The following is a 22,229-nucleotide window of genomic DNA, read 5'->3' on the forward strand; positions in this document are numbered from 1 at the left end:
CGCCCGGTTGGACGACCGACCGACGATCCACCAAGACCGTGGTCCGCCTCAAGTGATGCGTTGCGGCGATGATCGGCGAGCCATGTCGGCGCAGACCTTACTGCTGCTCCAACCCGACTGCACAAGTGCCGCATTACAACTCCCCGACTGGCAGGTCCGGACTGCGATCCACACGCGTTCCAACAGACTGGCCGACCCTAGCTCGCGATGCGAACTCACAACAGACAACGACGGGGTAGTAACAGCAGTCGAACAGAGATACTACGAGAGGGGATATATCGATACGCGCTGCTAACGCCTCTCACGGTCAGGCAAAGCAGCAACTCAATGACAGTAGTAGTTTAAATTACCGTAGTGAGGCGGAAGTACGTTAAAAACAGGGTGTAAAATACATTATGGCGGGAACACGAGCCTCGCACGGCCCAATTATATGTGAGAAAGAATATTTATCGGAGAAAAATATTGAAATTGCAGTTAAAACTGTCTATGGGAAAGAAAAGAAAACTGCTCATTTTCAAACTATAGAAAACCACAGCATTCTCCTTCTCGCAGTCAGTTCTGAGAGATAACCTGCACACTGTTGCGTAAAAGAATATGTAGCTTACGTCAGTCTGAAAATTTATCAAAATATCGATTAAATGTGAAACAAATCCGTCAAAAACTTTCCGAGATTTTTGCTAACAAAGTTTCTCTGTTATCTCGTACATCTTACATGTTTATTAGAGTATAGTACAAAAATCTGAAGTAAGTCTTTTAAGAGCTTTCCGAGACTTTTGTTTACAGTGTTTCCCTTGGTTTTATATATCTTATTGTTTATTAGAGCATCTTGTATAATTTTAAGTAAATTGGCGAAGAACTTTCCGAGACAATCGGAAGCAAACTTAAAAATATTTCGTCTTTATCTACAGGGTGGTTATAAAAAAAAGTGTAGCTACTCATTGAGATTCGTGTGGGTTGTAATTATGGTAAGGCAGCGAAACTTATTACATATGGTAGTGCGTTAATGCTGAACCTTGGAAAAAATTAGTTCCAATTTTCCCCACTAGTTGCTAAGTTGGCATTGTAGTGTATCTCGTAGATGTCACCGGTTCTTATATTGAACAAACTGAGTAAACAGTGGTTAATAATAAATTCAACATCATGCCTTCCCCACATGTTTGACATTTTCTTCTCATGTTCCATTTCTAATGCATTACATAAGGAAACATTTCTATACATCTCTCTTGCATTTATAACGCTAGATTTGCACCTGGTGGAACAGCTTTTTTCAGCGTAAATCGGTTCCCCATTAACACATTACAATATCTGTATGTTTCACTGTCGTGTGATTATTACAACCCACGCAGCACCTCTGTGCATAGCTGCACTTAAATTATAACCACGCGGCATGTATGTATACTACTGGGTGGTTATTACTGACGAGCCAAACCAACTGGTATACGCATGGCTATTCAAATGCACAGATACATAAAGAGGTAAGATATGGCGCTGCGGGCGGCAACTCCTATATAAGACAACATCTAATAATGGCGTGTGACGAGGGCCTCCCATCGGGTAGACCGCTCGCCTGGTACAAGTCTTTCGATTTGACGACACTTCGGCGACTTGCGCATCGATGGGGATGTATTGATGATGATCAGGACAACACAACACCCAGTCCCTGAGCGGCGGAGAAAATCTCCGACCCAGCCGAGAACCGGAACCCGGCCCTTGGGATTGACAGTCTGTCGCGCTGACCACTCAGCTACCGGGGGCGGACAAGACAACAAGTGTCTGGCGCAGTTGTTAGGTCGGTTACTGCAGCTACAATGGCAGATTATTAAGATTTTAATGACTTCGAACATGGTGTTACAGTCGGCGCACGACCGATGGGACACAGCACCTCCGAGGTAGCGATGAAGTGGAAATTTTCTCGTACGACCATTTAACGAGTGTAGAGTATCAGGAATCAGGTAAAACATCAAATCTCTGACATCGCTGCGGTGGGAAAAGATCCTGCAGTAACGGGACCAACGACGACTAAAGAGAATAGTTCAACGTGACAGGAGTGTAGCCCTTCCGCAGATTGCTACAGATTTCAATGCTTGGTCCCTATCGAGGGCCAGAATGCCAACCATTCAACGACACATCATCTATATGGGCTTTTGGAGCCGAAGGCCCACTTGTATACCCTTGATGACTGCACAACCCAAAGCTTTATGCCTCGCCTGAGCGCGTCAACTCCGATATTGGAATGTTGATGAATGAAAACATGATGCCTGATCGGACGAGCCCCGTTTCAAATTGTATCGATCGGATGGACGTGTATGGATATGGAGACAATTTCTTGAATCTATGGACCCTGCATGTCAGCAGGGGACTGTTCAAGCTGGTGGAGGCTTTGTAATGGTGTGGGCCGCGTGCAGTTGGAGTGCTATAGGACCCCTCATCCACCTAGATACGATGCTGACAGAAAGGTGTCATGTACATTAACCTCCTGTCTGATCACTTGTTCGATGTGCGTTCCGACGGTCTTAGACATTTCCAGCAGGACAATGCAACACCCCAAACGTCCAGAATTTGTACAGAGTGGCTCTAGGAACATTCTTCTGATTTTAAACACTTCCACTGGTCACCAGACTTCCCAGAAATGAACATTACTGAGCATATCTGGGATGACTTTCAACGTGCTGTTCAGAAGAGATCCCCATCTCCTCGTGCTCTTATGGATTTACGGACAGCCATCCAGGAGTCATGGAGTCAATTCTCTCCAGCACTACTTCAGACATTAGTCTAGTCCGTGCCACGTCGTGTTGTGGCACTTCTGCAGTTTCCTTGGCTCACCTTGTATAGGAGAGAGAAAGAGAGAGAAAGAGGAGAGAGAGAGAGAGAGAATATTAATAAAGCTGAAAAACTGGTCTAAAGGATTCCTGGCTGGAAATGGAGGTAAAAATGTCATGTAAATATCTTTCTGGAAACGCATCATTGCCACTGTAGATGCTACTGACGAATTAAAATTCCTCTGAGCCCGTGTCGCGTATTTCTTGCGACTTACAAACTGTATGATTGACACGCCCTTTACGCAGCAGAATGGTCTGGCATTCATGTGGGGAACAAGCCGAGATGATGTTTATGTACGGCGAAGCAAATGGAAATGGTCGGGATAGAGCACAGCTATACCAAAACAAGTATCCTCCGGACATCAAGCACATCACGCAATATTTCAAGCTCTTTTTTGACGTCTATGTGAGCATAGGTTCTTTCGACACACGAACGTGCAGGAAGGCCACAGACTGTGTTTACACAAGACCTGGAGGATCAGGTTCTACAGGAGATTGCGACGAACTGTAGTACAAGCTCCAGAAAACTGACCCACCAAGATGGTGAAAGGCGAAATACGTTTATGTGTATTCTGCATGACACTACAACTATCCCTATCAGCTGCAATGGGTGCAAGGGTTTACAGCAGCGGATTCACACTACAGGTAGGATTTTGTCGATGGTTTTTGCATCAGACCTCCACAGTATTCGGATCACTTCTCTTTAGTGACAGAACTGGCATTATTATCTCTCTGCATAATCGTCTACTGTGGACTAAAGATACAGCACATTGATGATATCGTTGGTTTACGTAGTAGTATAGAAGTATGGATAATATGCTACTGTGTATAAAAAAGTACGAATGAGCGTAAGCATTGGCATCTTCTTATGTTTATTGTTAGGAAATAGTTTGAGAGAATTAACCAAGACAAGTGACGCCCAAAGATATTGAGTATCACCGGAGAAGTACAGGGTGAGACTATGCTGGCGTAAGCTGTTGTCAGCACACTGCTCGGCAAAGATGTAGCATGAAGATCTCTAGTAGGCGCAGGATCAAGCGGGCCTGTAATGAGACACACCGACAAGCAACATACCCCCAACGCCCTCTCGACAACATGTATTTAGGCCGCCGCCACTGACCGGAGAGACTCACTAACTCACACTACAGTTTGGCGTCTGTCAGTTCAATTGTTGAGTGGGCTCAGTTCATATCGCATGTTATGACAGTACATAGCAACCAGATTTATGACTATAGCAAGATTACTGATATGTTCTGCGTAAGGACTATTACTGAAGTGCTTGTACCACAACACATGGGCTCTGTTCAAGATAAGTAAATGTTCATGTAAATGAAGAACCATATTAATCCACATGCGGATTTGTGTTGTATAAAGAGGATACTGGCCACAGTTAACAAAATCCTATCCCTTGCTTCCTTACGATATAAAATTCGGCAATAGCGATGATTATACTACAGAGACAATGAAACGAGAGAATTTGGAGACGTGCTATTAACTGTGTAAGTTATTGGGAAGGGAGGGGGGTAAAGAGTAGGGAAACCTGGAGCGTTGGTCAAGTGCACACCGAAAATTTGCTGTAAAGCTGAATCACAAAGACTTGCACAGTTTTGTTGGAACTCAATTAAATTTTAAGTTTAATTTAACACCATACCCTCCTGCGCCGTCTTCCAAGGCTTTCAACATCTGTGTGAGAAACTTTGAAGTCAGTCAGAGAATATTCATCGTGTTTGAAGCTTTATGAAGAAGTCCGACAAAATCATGTAGACGACACAGAGCAGAACTTGGTCTAGAAATCCATCAGTGACTACGAGTTTGAAGATGCTGTTTGTGTAAACTGTCCAACTTCTAGATTATAGTAACTACATACACTTTTCACAGTCGGACTCTGACGTGTATGCAAAACCAAGGATGCTATCTGAAACTATATTAAAAAACCTACAGTTTTTAAGGTAAACTATTAATTTCCCTCCTGGTACACTAGATTCACATAAGGTGAATGAAATTGCCTTAAATTTCTAATATCTGCTAATTATTTTAATCTTCCCATTTGACGCCTCATCCTGTATTGCTCAGTCATACAGTTGTCACATAACTTGATGCATAAAGTAAATACAGTAGCAGTCGTAGGATGTCGTTCAGGTTCGCAGAATGGCATTTCTGCGAAGCTCAGGTATTTATAGTTCTCAGTATTTCCAATCACATTTCTACATCTGCATCTACATCTCCGTAGATACTTCGATAGCTACCGTATGGTGCGTGGCGGAGGGTATCTTGCACTACTCTAGTGATTTATTTTTCTGTTCCAATCGCAAATAGAGCTAGAGAAACGCGACTGTCTACATGCCACCGTATGTGCCCTAATTTCTCGTATCTTATCTTGGTGGTACTTACAGGCAGTGTATGTTTGCGGCAGTAAAATCATTCGACAGTCAGTTTCAAGTGTCGGTACTCTAAAGTTTCTCAGTTGTGTTCCTTGAAAAGAACATCGCCATTCCTCCATGGATTCCCACTTGAGTTCCCGAAGCATCTCTGCAATACATTCGTGTTGTTCGAATCCACCAGTAACAAATTTGAATTTCTTCGATGTCTTCCTTGTATCTGACATGGTATGGGTCCAAACCACTCGACCAATACTCAAGAATAGGTCGGACCAGCATCTTACACTTGGTCTGCTTTACTGACAATCCACACTTCCCTAAAATTCTCTCAATAAACCGAAGTCGACCATTCGCCTTCTACCACTGTCCTCACATGCTCGTTCCATTCATGTCGCTTTCCAGTGTTCCGCCCAGATTGTCTGTGAGCGTGCCAAGCAGGACACTGCTGTTGCTGTATGCTAACATTAAAGATCTGTTTTTCCCACTCACAGGCGTCAACTTACATTTTTCTACATTTAGTGCTAGCTGTCATTCATCACACCAACTAGGAATTATGTCTACGTGGTCTTGTATCCTCCTTTATTCACTCAACTTCTACATGTTACCGTACACCACAGCATCATCAACAAACATCCATAGACTGCAGCAACTTCGACATGTTATTCGCACACCAGAGCATCATCAGCAAACATCCATAGACTGCAGCAAACCCTGTCAGCAAAATCATTTAAGTGTATAGGGAACAACAGTGGTCCTATCATACTTTCCTGCGGCATTACTGACGATACCCCTGTCCCTGATGAACATTCGCCATCGGGGCCAATATACTGGGTTCTATAACTCAGAAGTCTTCGAGCCACTCACATACCTGTGAACCTATTCCATACACCCTTACATCCGTTAAAAGCCTGCAATGGGACACCGTGTCAAATGCTATTAGCGTTTCTTACAATTTATTACTTTTATTACTTTCTGTGAACTATTGATAACAGTTATCTAATGCTAAGAAATTTTACTAAGATGGACCAGTTCCGGCATTGTCTCCGCCATGCAGCCATACAAATACTGTGCAGTATCCGGATTTTACGAGATAATCTTGTTACTGACATCCATTGCAGTAATTGATATTTGCTATTCATTCTCATCACGGACCATGCATGCACTGTTGCTGTCACTACCAACTATTTATTCCCAATAATTATTTTTTTTGGATATTTCTGTCTACTAATAGCTACAATAAAACCTTTAACCAACTAACAACTACTGATACTGCTATGAGTCGTACAGAATCCGTTCCCCCTTTGTTCATTTAGTTTGGTGCATTTAACTTATAGATGGTTGTTTCCACTACTGGATCCGCCCTCACACTAACTGAGTCAACAGCCATTGTCTACTGGACTCCTGGGCGTCCGGCAGAACGTTAGCAGCGTTTCCACCAATCACCAACGTAATGTAGATACTTGGAAATTATTTTATTCGTTGTCAACGACCTCAGTTATCTTTGCTCCATATGCAGGGCATGGTGTGTGGCCAGGATGGTAGCATGATGACATATGGTTGAAATGAAGTCCTCCTTGCCCTTCCTGGATATTGCGGCGGCAGTATCGTCCAAGATGCGCCAGGTCTATTCGCTCCTCAGTGCTGCTATGGGATACCTTATCCTTAATACCTGACATCGATTACCCGCCACATCTTCATAGATGGACAGTACCACACTATGTGTTCTGGTATGCCTACACTGCCATAGATGCAGCTGTCTTTTGATATGGTATATGTACGAAGCACACAGGCCATGAGCAGTCAGTTAATGTATCAGTATACTCATCGAATTAAAGAATCTCATTTTTAATCACTCACATTTTAGGAAGAAATTTCTATGTTCTCCTGCTTGTGCCTGAAGTGTCCTTTTAAGTTAGCCGCAGTTGTAATATGCCATTTGTTATTAAATTTTTCAAAGCAAACTTCGTACTTTCATTTGGTTGCCTTTCTTTAACGAGTGATAGGCTCCCCTTTTCCTAATTCCCAAGTCTAGTGGGCATATTCCTAGAATTATTCGGAGTAGTGCAGTAGGCGCCCGTTATTCTTAGTAGCAAGTCTCGTTGAACTCTTTTCACTTATGATTCTTTATTTACTAGCTAAAATATACGAGCCCAAACGCTCACCTTAGATCCTAAAGTTGATGCTAATATAGAGCGGTGGTATACTTTGTTTCCAAGGGAAGCCGAAGTCGCCTATTTGGATTGGTTATCATTTTATTCCTCTCGCTTGTACCTTTACTGCGAAAAAATGTGTGGGTGAAATCTTATGGGACTTAATTGCTACGGTCATCAGTCCCTATGCTTACACACTGCTTAACCTAAATTATCCTAAGGACAAACACACACACCCATGCCCGAGGGAGGACTCGAACCTCCTCCAGCACCAGCCGCACAGTCCATGACTGCAGCGCCCCAGACCGTTCGGCTAAACTAAGGCGGCACCTTTTTCCTGTTTCATCTATATGACGTGCAAAGTTATGACGTATGTTCGGAAATACCCCAGGATATTTCGTTACTGCGCTTCTCCTAATCGTTACATCATTTCATTTTATTTTATGATTTCATACTAGGTTTCCTTTCGGCAGGAGGTGTTTTGTTTTGTAAGGTGCCTGTGACAAACTAACACTTTTCAGACCTCAAGTTCGTGGAGTGTCGCATTGCATTTGTGTTGTGTAATTCGTTTGGAGTCACCACTTACAACGAACAGCACGTCATCTGCAAATCCAACCAGTCCGCTTCTCTTACGGTCGACAAACAATTTCTGTAGTACAGTCTGCATCCCAGAAATATGGACCACACACTGATCCCTGCGGACAGCCGTTTGTCTTTACTATTTCCTTTCCTGCCCATGATTAATAAGTATGTCATCCGTGGCAATAATCTCTCAGGTACTTGTACAGCGCTTCTGGACGCTCGAAACACCTAAGGTGACCAAAGGAAGAGAGCCATGAAGGTTATCGACACAAATAGCAATATTAATCATCACTGCTAGAGCGTAATTACAATGAGTATATGTCGCTCGCGAAGTCGCCTTATTAATTGCGTCCTCTATCGACTTGTCTCCTATAAACCCGTACTGCTGAGGGCTTGCATCATTTAATATATGATCTTTCTTTCAGCGAGCCATAACGTGTTTCCTGCATGAAACTTTTATGGAGCTAAGTCCAAATTGGCCATCTTGTGTTTCTAACGCCTCACCTCTCAGCCCCGCCATAGTTGGTAGGCAGTCTTGTAAACCAACCTGGGCGTGCCAAGCCGTACAAAGGGTACATAACCTTTCGGTCCACAGAAAACTATTATCTCGGCAGCGTACCAAGAGACGCCCACTCTTTTGGTATCCTGACCAGGCGTATCCCAAACCTGAACAGTACGAAAGTGTAGATGTATATCTCTTTTTCAAGGAAAACGGATGAAACCAACACCACTAAAAATTCGTCCAAAATTCTGGTTTTATGAAATGAAAACTGCACAGGAAACTATCTATGTCTTCTTAACATATATACATAGGCAGTTTCGACGTTTGCTTATTGACTTGGCTTCCCTGAGTGCATAAAAACAGACCTGAAAGAAAATAGTGAAAATTAAATAAATAAATAAGAACAAGGAAAGAGAAATAAAATAAAATAAATGAAACCAGCTTCCACCACTCTAAATTATTTGATGAAAAGCAGACTGCTCTACAAATAAAAGTGACAAGGGTTATCAGATTCCGAGTACAGAAGGCCAATTTGGAAGAAATTCTCCAAGTCATCAGCTGCGGAGAAAAATTTCCCACTCACTCCGGCAGAGACTTCTACAACTGTCTCGAGATGCTAGATAGAAACTACTGATGCCAAAATTTTGGGATGAATCAGTGCCGAACTACACAGAGAATGCTAAGGACCTCAAACAGAATACTGCTAATATTCAAGCACCCAACCACTGAATGATGCAGGAAACGCAAGATTAGATAATAGCAAGTATCAGTGGTACACCCTTCAGAAATTAGAAACTGGTGATCATTTCAGAAAAATATTGTTACGACGGAAGGACTGGAATAATTGTCTTCTGAAGTGAAAGTGGCAATCGTTGCAGAACCATGAACTGCAGCGAATTAACGCCGAAAGAGATTCCTTGTTAAACGTTCAAAATGCCTCTGAGCACTATGGGACTTAACATATGAGGTCATCAGTCCCACAGAACTTAGAACTACTTTAACGTAACTAACCTAAGGACAGCACACACATCCATGCCCGAGGCAGGATTCGAACTTGCGACAGTAGCAGCATTGCGGTTCCAGACTGAAGGACCTAGAACCTCTCAGCCACAACCGCCGGCCCTTGTTAAAGAGCCAGACAAATGGAGCGGGTAGTTCTGCTGTGCTCTGCAGAAGAGCATATGTAACACGTCGAGCAAAACACATGAAAATTATGCAAACCTTAAAATAAACGGTGTGGGATTCTCCATGCATGTCAGCAAATCATCGAAATATCTCCATGTAGGTTTGTGTGAAGAGCTCGGAAGGAAGGGAACTTCGTATGTAACGCACACTAACGTTCATCACCAGTTTCTACAGTGGATTATTTTTCTGTGGATGTTCTTGCATAACAACTGCATTGTAAACGAGTGTATAAATGCTTGACAAGAGTAAGTTTCCCTCTGACACAGAGTTCTCACTATTTACGTAGTTCGTCGAGAGATTAAGCTCTCTTGCAAATTGCGTCTGTGTTCAACCTTCCGAAGTGTTAGTATAATATTAGATCTACGTTTTATTGTTTAGAACGGCAGTACTTGTGTACCATTTAACACAACGTTCAAAACAAGTACTGAGAAATAAGGACTCATAGCGCTTCTGTAAACGAAAACATCTACACTTCTTTTCAACGGAACATGTTTTAAGGTTATTATCCGCTTTTACAAATACACAATCTTCATTTGCGTCGTACATGATTCTACCATTTTTACTAGTGCTATACTAAGATGTTGTGAAAATTTTGTCAGTGCACAAACAACATCTGGCGCATGAAATGTCTATGCGGAAGCATCGCTTCGTGTCTGAACAACAGAAAAATCACTTGAGTTTTGGAATGCCTTTCATATTTACAGTATGGAATTTTCCTCCTTGTGAGACTGCTGTCATTTTAAGCCCACTGCACGAAGACTGTGCGTCCACTTATACGTATCATTTATGAAGCACGGACGGCTAAATACACTCCCGGAAATGGAAAAATAACACATTAACGCCGGTGTGTCAGACCCACCATACTTGCTCCGGACACTGCGAGAGGGCTGTACAAGCAATGATCACACGCACCGCACAGCGGACACACCAGGAACCGCGGTGTTGGCCGTCGAATGGCGCTAGTTGCGCAGCATTTGTGCACCGCCGCCGTCAGTGTCAGCGAGTTTGCCGTGGCATACGGAGCTCCATCGCAGTCTTTAACACTGGCACCATGCCGCGACAGCGTGGACGTGAACCGTATGTGCAGTTGATGGACTTTGAGCGAAGGCGTATAGTGGGCATGCGGGAGGCCGGGTGGACGTACCGCCGTATTGCTCAACACGTGGGGCGTGAGGTCTCCACAGTACATCGATGTTGTCGCCAGTGGTCGGCGGAAGGTGCACGTGCCCGTCGACCTGGGACCGGACCGCAGCGACGCACGGATGCACTCCAAGACCGTAGGATCCTACGCAGTGCCGTAGGGGACCGCACCGCCACTTCCCAGCAAATTAGGGGCACTGTTGCTCCTGGGGTATCGGCGAGGACCATTCGCAACCGTCTCCATGAAGCTGGGCAACGGTCCCGCACACCGTTAGGCCGTCTTCCGCTTGCGCCCCAACATCGTGCAGCCCGCCTCCAGTGGTGTCGCGACAGGCGTGAATAGAGGGACGAATGGAGACGTGTCGTCTTCAGCGATGAGAGTCGCTTCTGCCTTGGTGCCAATGATGGTAGGTATGCGTGTTTGGCGCCGTGCAGGTGAGCGCCACAATCAGGACTGCATACGACCGAGGCACACAGGGCCAACACCCGGCATCATGGTGTGGTTAGCGATCTCCTACACTGGCCGTACACCTCTGGTGATCGTCGAGGGGACACTGAATAGTGCACGGTACATCCAAACCGTCATCGAACCCATCGTTCTACCATTGTTCCAACAGGACAATGCACGTCCGTATGTATCCCGTGCCACCCAACGTGCTCTAGAAGGTGTAAGTCAACTACACTGGCCAGCAAGATCTCCGGATCTGTCCCCCATTGAGCATGTTTGGGACGGGATAAAGCGTCGTGTCACGCGGTCTGCACGTCCAGCACGAACGCTGGTCCAACTGAGGCGCCAGGTGGAAATGGCATGGCAAGACGGTGCACAGGACTACATCCAGCATCTCTACGATCGTCTCCTTGGGAGAATAGCAGCCTGCATTGCTGCGAAAGGTGGATATACACTGTACTAGTGAGAAAGTGTGTCTGGAATTCGTGTAAAAAAGGAACGGTAGAATAAATGAAATAGATCACCCCTATTCCGGGTTACTATGATGCTGTATACCTGATTACGTCAAAAAGAAAACGTAATAGACAGGGATGGACAAAATCACAGAAATACCAAAAACACATTACAGCTTGTGAGGTTACCGCTGAACGATAAACATAGCCCTATGGCTGTCAGAAAGAACTGAAACGGGTGTCCTTCCTGACAATCAGCTGGCCCGCCATAGAATCATTTGAATTTACTTACGGATGTTGCACAAAGGATAACTTACTTAATTTATTAAGCACATGCGGCCGTAGTACGCGTGCAACAAGGAAGTGGTAACTGACAATTTGATAAAGTATACAATTTCATAGGGACTATGTAAATCTATTAATTAGAATCTGTTACGACTTCAAGTAAAACACAAGTGCACGAGAATATAAAATAATTACGTTCATTGAAAATTATTGCAAATTTAGAAAGCAATGAAAACAACAGTTGCCGTCCGCAGCTCGTGGTCGTGCGGTAGCGTTCTCGCTTCCCACGCCCGGGTTCCCGGTTTCACTTCCCGGTGGGGTCAGGGATTTTATCTGCCTCGTGATGACTGGGTGTTGTGTGATGTCGTTAGGTTTAAGTAGTTCTACGTTCTAGGGGACTAATGACCACAGCAGTTGAGTCCCATAGTGCTCAGAGCAATTTGAACAATTTTTGAACCTTTGTTCAGGAAATTTCATGTGGTTAAATTTTGTACTAGAGTACGTTTCGCTGGAGGCTATAGTTCTCGAGTTATTCAGGAAAAAAAGTATAAATATAATCATCAAACAAGTTTTTCTTGAATACTTTTTGGAAATTTGTGATAAGACCTTATGGGACCAAACTTCTGAGGTCATCGGTCCCTAAGCCTCCACAGTACTTTAATCTAACTTAAACTAACATTCGCTTTGGACAACACACACACCCATGCCCGAGAGAGGACTCGAACCTCTGACGGGAGAGCCGCACGGACCGTGACAAGGCGCCTAAGACTACGCGGCTTTTTCTTGAATAACTCGAAGACCGTGGCCTTCAACGAAAACGTATCCGAAAACAAAATTTAAGTACATTAAATTTTCGGCAAAAAGATTTTCCCCAGATACCGTCCCTTAATAAAATGAGATCCGCACGCCTTGAACTCATACCCAACCAAGTAAACAGTGCGGCAGTTGAGTGGCAATGGATCAGAGCATCTCCCTGTCGCTGTCATCTGAGTGAAGCACATGATAGGTGCTGCTTTGTAGAAGTCTAATTTAATATTTTCCCCAGATACCGTCCCTTAATAAAATGAGATCCGCACGCCTTGAACTCAGACCCAACCAAGTAAACAGTGCGGCAGTTGAGTGGCAATGGATCAGAGCATCTCCCTGTCGCTGTCATCTGAGTGAAGCACATGATAGGCGCTGCTTGGTAGAAGTCTAATTTAATATGATAAGGTCTTAAGACTAAATCGTTGGCATCTTGGTAACGTTCACCGTAGATTTCAGGAGCGGCGTCTCTCGCTTCGCCTTGTAGCTCAGTGACTCCACGCCGTATATTTCCGCTTATTGAAGAACTGCGCGGAACAGCTCGGCTTTGCGCTGCAGTGTGCCGGCTTGCAGAAACGTCACAAATCTTTCTCCCGGTTTCCATATTCGTGGGAGCGGATGGGGAATACCCCATCGCGGGTCAGAATAAATCGTCAGCGTCCACGACGCCACCCGCGCGCTTACTCGTTCCTTCAACTCCCCAACCCTGCGCGTTTTTTTAGCTCCACCGTGGGGTTGGAAGTCAGGAGAACCACTGTGATATATTAGCTAGGGGAAAGAGGGAGGGGAGGGGGGGGTTGAAGGTGGAGGGAGATGCCACCTCGCGTTATTCATGAATGTAATAAAACGTAGACAAAGCTCCGCCATGCCGCACCCACGGCGAGATCTCCCGGAAGTTATAAGTCGTGACAGACACGCAAGCATTCGGCAGATATCGCTGGCGTGCGCGCTGGCGCCAGTGTGTACGCAGAGGCGCGTGTGTTTGTACGCTTGCGCGGCACGGGCAGTGTCCGAGGAGATGTAAATAACTGCTCACGGCCCCTCCTCACCGAAGCAAACACCGCGCGGCCGTAATATCAGACGAGCTGGAGCAGGTAGTAATGACGTCACGATATGAGTATGAGCGACCGCCGTTCTGGGTGGCCGCAATATTTGTGCTGGGGCCAGCTGACGCATGCGCCCCATACTGTACGCTCTCTTTCTGATGGGCCAGCAGCGCATCACGTATGGAAACTCTCCACTGTATACCAAGACGCAGGAGAGCCATATACGTCTCCTATCTAGTAACATGAAATATTATTCATCACTGTTGTGTTATGAGAGATCCTGTTTGGTATCCCTTCACATTACACATAATTTTAGTACATACCTGCTCATATGTAGAGGACACCCAAGAAATTATTGACAGACGTCTGGTGGTTAGTATAATTATTATTGTACGAATGGCATCTAGAGATCTTGCAGCTTTACATGACACTCTGCCGGCCGGTGTGGCCGTGCAGTTCTAGGCGCTTCAGTCTGGAACCGCGTGACCGCTACGGTCGCAGGTTCGAATTCTGCCTCGGGCATGGATGTGTGTGATGTCCTTAGGTTAGTTAGGTTTAAGTAGTTCTAAGTTATAGGGCACTGATGACCTCAGATGCTAAGTCCCATAGTGTTGAGAGCCATTTTAGCCAAGCCATGACACTCTGATACATCATCTCGCATGTGAAATGACCATAATTCTGTTAAGTGTTTTCACGAAACAAACACAGACAACTGAAATTGGGCAGACGTTTACTCTATGACAGAGGGCCAACCGAAGTACGGTATTTATCTATCATGGTAAATGTCAACTGATGCATGTCAAAAACAAAAGAAAGAAAGAAAAAAAGGAATTGGGAAAGCTGTGATTCTCAAAATCGTGCTAGCTTAAAGAGTTTCCATGATGTTTCTGGACTGCAGCCAGATGATGTCGAGACCACGATATTTCGGATGACAAACATTCACCCATCCTCAATAATGACATGACGCTGACTGTTAACCTTTAAGTGCTCTCGTCAGGGCAATACGAACCAAGCTTCTCTTCTGAAGCTGATATTTAAAATGGTAAGAAACAAAAGTTGCCAGTATCACGTAAATTTCTCTCTTCTATGATTGTCACATGAGATATTCTTAGTATCATTATCCTCTTCATACATTTGTTTAGACCCGATGCGACTACGTGTGTGGCTCCGATTTTCAGCGAAGTGACTCAACGCAAGCACTTGCACTTGATCATCGTCAATGTTTTTCTTGTACATCAACTCGTAAGTAAATTTGTTATCACTCTTCTAAACAGTTAAGTGTCTTTAAGAGGTGTTCACTGGATACATAGACGTTTCAACGTTGTTTCACACGCCATTTCAGAAAGTGTCCTAGTTTCTCACACATGAGGAAATTATGTCAGAGGCGCTACGAACTGGTGACGAACACACTCTGTTGAGGATAGTTAAGAAGAGGGAGGGGACAACATTGAAATAAGTGAGCACGATACAGATTCAGGTCTGGTTGCCTCTTCCAGTGACGAACCTTCGAATGATAAGTAAAGATGGGCAGACTAAAGGGCAGTCAGTTAATCATAGTGGAAAACCCAAAAGCCATAAATCATTTCTCATAAGCCCGCTAACTATAGCAACGGAGAGTCAAACAGAATTTTTTTCTCTTTATTTTGATGATTAATTGAGGGATGACATTGTTAAGTACCCTAATAGCGACCGCAACGGTCACAGATTCGAATCCTGCCTCGAGCATGGATGTGTGCGATGTCCCTAGGTTAGTTAGGTTTAAGTAGTTCTACGTTCTAGGGGACTGATGACCTCAAATGTTAAGTCCCATAGTGCACAGAGCCATTTATGTACCCTAATATGCACGTACTGAATATTTGTGGACAGTTTGACATTTCTCGTGACGCACAAAACACAGACCTTGTGGAGATGCTCACCTTCCTGGGTCTCGTGCTATAGCAGGAACTTAGACATGAGGACACAAGTGGGTCTAATGACTTTTGAATTACTGCGCCATATAGAAGATTCCTGCTTCTACTTCGCTGTATAAGCTTTGAATGCAAAAGCACTAGAGATGAGAGGAAAAAAACTAACAAGTTAGCTTCTAGGCATTATCACACCGTTTCAAGATAAGTATTTGAAGATACATACTCCTGGACATTAAGCGACAAGTGATGAGCAATTAATTTCATTTCGTAGACATTTTTCCGAAGATACTGAGCCCTGCCGGGTTTCGCGCTATGGGTTCTCTTCCAGTGATCGCACGCTTTGGGAACTTGTGATGCAGTCGCGAGGTGTCTCGCACGGGGAGGTGTGATCGACCGTGTGCCGTGTGTACGTGAGGAGCGAGGGGCACTTAGTAGCAGCGTGCGGTTGGTAACCGACAAAGGGGCAACATCCGTGGCGAAGACTGTCGCTCTATGAAAACTTCCATTCGGGTCTGCGCCGGCTGTATTGGCTGTTGCACACGGACTTCAACTGACGAAATAAGATGATACCACTGCGTTTACGTCATTCGTAGGAGGTACATTTTTTGCCGTCCCTGTTGCAAGTGTAACGAACCTGAGATATTTTACTTGTTGATTCTCAATCACGAAACCCTGTGCACAGCTAATGTTGTGGCTCTCCGCTACGCAACTTGTTCTGCCATTCTGACTGCAGCAGTTCGGATTGGTGTGTGGTTGCATCGCTATTTTGCTTTACGGTTTAAACTTTGAGGTTTACTGTGTATTACTTCTTAAGCTTAGTGTTTGTTTGAGAAAGCATTGTGTATCATTGAACAGATGCACCAGTATATGGTCATTTCGCCGGATCTTTCTGTGGAGTCTTGAATGCTTGGGTCCACAAGGACGTGTAATTATTGTGAGGCTAATTTATCATTTTATGCCTTTGCTTGAGGTAATCTTATGCTAGTGTGATCTGGATTGCTTGTTTCAAATAGCTGGAGTTCGAGTGTGATCTGGTTCCTGCTTCGAGGGAATGACAATTTATCTAAAGTGTTTTGATACTAGTTTGATGTGTTTTTATCTAATATTGTTCTAAGTGAGTTGCCTTGGGTCTGTTAGGATAGGATTACTTATTAAAGGAGTTGAAGTTGTTGAGTATTCGGTTATCGTATTGGGACACGCGATTTATTGGGTCGTAAATTCTTACGATTAGTTGTATCTCTGAGCCTGGGTTTCTGATTTGACCTTGCGTGTCTTTCTTATACAGTAGACTCTAAAGTCCCATTTATGCTCCAGGTACACCAAATAACAGTTGTATGTTTTGAAGTTAGTACTGTTCCAGTGAGTATATGTAAAACAAAGACGGTGTGAGACTTGTTTACCTCGCGCAATTGGTCGGCACGGCGATGGTGGTCAAGCGGAACAACTGGCCGTTGTCCACTCTACCTGTTCCGCACTGCGTTCGTGTGTGTGTACCTGGATTAGATTATATTAGATTAGATTAATACTTGTTCCATAGATCATGAATACGACACTTCGTAATGATGTAGAACGTGTCAGGTTAATGAAAGATGTCTGTACAAGATATTACATTACACAAAATATTGCATGACACTAATGCTTAAGTTAGTTCTTTTTTCCCTCCCTTAATTTATATCTAAAAATTCAGCCAATGAGTAGAAGGAGTTGTCATCTAGAAATTCTCTTAATTTATTTTTAAATGTTGGTTGACTATCTGTCAGGCTTTTGATGCTGTTTGGTAGGTGACCAAAGACCTTTGTGGCAGCATAATTTACCCCCTTCTGTGCCAAAGTCAGATTTAACCCTGCATAGTGAAGATCATCCTTTCTCTCGGTGTTATAGCTATGCACACTGCTATTACTCTTGAACTGGGCTGGATTATTAACAACAAATTTCATAAGTGAATATATATACTGTGAGGTTACTGTGAGGATCCCTAGATCCTTAAATAGATGTCTGCAGGATGACCGGGGGTGGGCTGCAGCAATTATTCTGATTACACGTTTTTGAGCAATGAATACTTTTCTACTCAACGATGAATTACCCCAGAATATGATGCCATACGAAAGCAGTGAATGGAAGAAGGCATAGTAAGCTAATTTACTGAGATTCTTATCACCAAAATTTGCAATAACCCTAATAGCATACGAAGCCGAACTCAGACGTTTCAACAGAACATCAATGTGTTGCTTTCAGTTTAATCTCTCATCAATGGACACACCTAAAAATTTTGAAAATTCTACCTTAGCTACAGACTTCTGTTCAAAGTCTATATTTATTTCTGGAGTTGTGCCATTTACTGTACAGAACTGTAAATACTGTGTTTTATCAAAATTAAAAGAGAGTCCGTTTTGCTGAGAACCACTTAATAATTTTGTGAAAAACATCATTTACAATTACATCCTGGTTGGCGCCAGGAGATCACATATACTTATAAGATAAATGTCGTTTACTGGTCCAAGATCCACAAACTTAAACGGAATTGCTGTATATGTAAGTACTGTCTGCCCTTTTTAGGCGTTAGGTGAGTTGTGTTTCAGATGAAAGACTTACATGTTTGCAGTTGCTTATTCTATTTATTCGGCTACGAACGCATTCATCAAACGTGTCATTTACTGCTCAGTTTGTTTTCAGTCTAGCCTCGAGATACTTAACATAGAAAGCATTTTTGTTGTTGTAATCACGTTACTGTAATCCCACGAAATTTGCGTTAACGTAAGTTGGCTCCAACAACTCATTTGGTAAAATGTTTCATTCTAATTGTTATTTGAACTAATTCATTACATTAATAAAAATTTTCTTTGCAGTGAAATGTAAATGAAGTTCTCCCTCCCCCATGGTCGAGTCCTTCCACTTAGTCCTTTATGGGCGTTTTATGAGGCGCCGACGTATCACCTGATCAGATATCTGGCAAAAAAGGTAAAGAAATATTTCTTAATTCTTTGCTTTGATATACTCCAGTACATTTTATCTTACGAAATTTAAAGTATATGTAGGTACACAACCAGATGGTCCTTTCGACATACCAAACAGTCCTACGGAAATAGTGCAAACGTCTTGTTATTCTTTTGGAATGTACTGGTTGAAATATGACTACTACCAACCGGTACACCACCGTGCCTCTTGCATGAATTATGTAGAAAAAAATAAATACACAAATAAATGAATTGACATTATTGGAACATTACGGAAAAACAAACCAGATGTTCCCCCACAATCTTTGCCCCACGAACCAAGAACTGTAACTTCAAGCCTGCTCGCTTTCAGTAAAGAATGTAACAATGATGTCACATGTTCCGGTCGAATATTGATCTCTTGTACTCACCTACACGATGGATTATGATGGAAATACTGTTGAAGATACAGGCGCTCAGAAAAAGCCAGAGGGTATAACGTTTTGTAAACATGCAAAAGTTGGAGTAATCAGCTACATACTAATTACAGCGTTCACAGAAGAATGAAAAGATGGCCATTAGAATTTTTTTTTCATATGGTAAAGGTGTCTGCGCTGTATTCACATGTCCTGTGAAAACTGAGCTTTCGTAATAAAGTTACAAGTCGTCAATCTCTGAATAATGTGCCTAGGGACGTACTGATCGACTACATTGTGAAATGATGAACACTTCTTATAGAGACTGATTCAGTTGCTCCTACCTATGGGTTTATGCAACCTGTAACACTTAAAAATACCATGTCCGCGATTTTCATGTTGTCTCACTCGCTATGGCCAATAAATAAATAAAATGAACAAGACCGTTTTGTAGGAAATTTAATGTAGTTAAATTTTGTAACGTTTTCGCTACAGGCCACGTTTTTCGAGTTATTCGAGAAAAACGCGTTTGATGGTCACTTTGGTGTTTTTTTCTCAATTTGAAAAACACGGTATCTGCCGTAAACGTACCTCAGTACAAAATTTACCTACGTAAAGTTTCCTACATAAATATTTTGTTCGTTATTTCTGTAGGAATTACAGATCGGTGCCAATTGAGTGAGGGAAAATGAAAACCGTGTATGTGGTATTTGAAGGCATTGTAGGTTGCATAAAATGTATAGGTAGGGGCATCTGAATCACCTCGTATACAACGAAATTACGAGAAAACGTAAGTTTTATGTAGCAGAGTGGGAGTAATGCGTGAGCACTCAAGAATGTAACGAACAAGAATTGCTACCACAGTCTAATACGAGAAGAAGGTGTCAAACGTGCTCAAAAAAGAATGACAGTAAGCACCTCGTTGTACGTGTCATTTCTTATGAACATCTACGTAAAAAGCGTACTACAGTTATATGCATCTCATGTAAAGACGACAAAGAGTGAGCATTTAATTTCATGTATTGTCTTAAACGTTACTGGAACTGCATATTCAAAAATCAGTTATATGGACATAAGATATGTGTAAAATACTACTGAAACCGTTACTTTTTTAAAAGGAGGTAAATAAAAGTATATTTTCAGTAGTTATAACAGCTGGATTACGATCTCTACTTAATGGTTTTGAAATGAGATACTAAAAACCGCGTCGCAGACGTTCACTTAGATCGTATGTAACGGTGTTCAGCAGCAGAGTCCCATAGTAGAAGACATGTTAACAGAAGTCTACAATAAAACGGGATAATAAAGAGTCATGAAAGATTGACATGGGATTAGATTTATCAGATGCAGTAGCGGACAAGAAATACAACAAAAACTGAAATTTTCGGTTTTTTCCTTTAACGAACAATGAAATAAATATTACGCGAAGGAAGCCTTAGAAAAGTCAGACTTCTTGAAACTGCAGTCAGGGTAGTTAGTTAGAAACATTCAATTCCTAGAAGTGCGTTGGGTAATAGAAATGTGAAAACAAGGAGGTTGCAATGAAACATGCTTCAAGAAATATCAAATTTTTTTCGAGTACAGTCTGTGACGAACAAGAACCAATAAGTGAAACCTTCGAAGAAAACTGGGTGCAGTGCCATATTGTGACGGGTGGGTCCATGACAACTGTGCTCTTAGAGAGGTGAGCAATCTTTAATATACGTCGGGCAAGCGAGTCACCAAATTTTAAACTAATATTTTGATACAACAAGAGGTTACAGTTTTTCTTAATAAAATCTTTTCACAGTTATTTTACTGCGATGCGTCTTTCACATGAGCGTCCACTGTGATGGAGACATTGTGTCTTAGTCTCATTTTACGAGCAGGTATTATACATGTTCCTATAATGGATGTGAATATTGCTGTATAATCAGCTGAATCTTAGTGCTATTTAGAATTTTTTCTTCTGCAGGTCCACAGCCTGATTGTTTTAAGAAAGAAAATATGGTCGAAAATGACTTTTATACTTTTATTGGTCCGCTATTACCTGATTTCGACTTTTAGTCATTTTCAAGCATCTGAGATACATCCACAAAACGGTAACATTGATTTATACATTGTCTCTCTACATGAAACATCTAGTGTAAATATATATTTCATAAACGGGCATACTTACTTGACTCAACCCTCATGCATCATATCACATCTGACCAAATGGCCAGCAAGTATATAAAGTCATCAACCTCTTCTTGTGCGTATATAGCACCAATACAATCCAAAAATGCAATCCACTACTAGAAAACGTACAGAAAGCTGCCATATCATAACACAGGCAAAGCTATTATGATGAAGCCAAAGATGTCTGCAACGATATCTTTGTTCAGTCGATAGTTCTGCGTTAGATTGTGGCGCAATATTTTTTATTGACACGTAATGTTTCTTACACTTAAGCGTGTCAAGCACAGCACCGCCATTGGGTTATGGAAGGAGACATGTCCCATATTCAGTATTTGCAACAATTGGAAGAAGGTTGACTTCTGACAGCTAATTTATCCTGTTGATTTATCAGTATGCCCCATTGCAGAATCTGACGGTTATTTTAATAAATTAATATGATCTAAAGATTTTTCTGATAAGTAGCCCCACCCCATGGTTGCGAAATAATTTAATTTTTTACGCTCTTACCATTTTAATAACCTAACCTTGAATTACCCCTGTTATCTTCCCATACAATTGAAATGCGTCACCCCACACTGGTGTATTGCTCACTAATATACACTTGAAAAGTGTAAAGGATTTAGTACCGTAGTTAGTATTTTACAGCAATTGGAGCAATACAGGGGCTATGACACAAATGTTAACTTATTATATCATAATATGCTGTACCCTGTTTTAGTGCCCAAGGTAGCATTAGACACTATCTTTTATTAAATTAATGTGATTTACACATTTCAGCCCTCTGAAAATCCAACTTACATAGCTCCGCAGTGGTACAGTGCGAAGAGTTGTGTGCCATAACCTTAGAACCACATAGCTCCCCTTATATAGCCATAACGCTTTGCTTCTTGAGTTGATATGTAATTATGGTTCATATAAATTATATCTACCGTTATCATAAAACCTTGAAACAGAACCCTGTTGACTGTATTCCTTACTAATCCTCACTTTCCACTCCATACAACTTCTTACCGTCTTCTTAC

The sequence above is a fragment of the Schistocerca gregaria genome, chromosome 1 (assembly GCF_023897955.1).
Source record: "Schistocerca gregaria isolate iqSchGreg1 chromosome 1, iqSchGreg1.2, whole genome shotgun sequence".
NCBI lineage: Eukaryota > Metazoa > Arthropoda > Insecta > Orthoptera > Acrididae > Schistocerca > Schistocerca gregaria.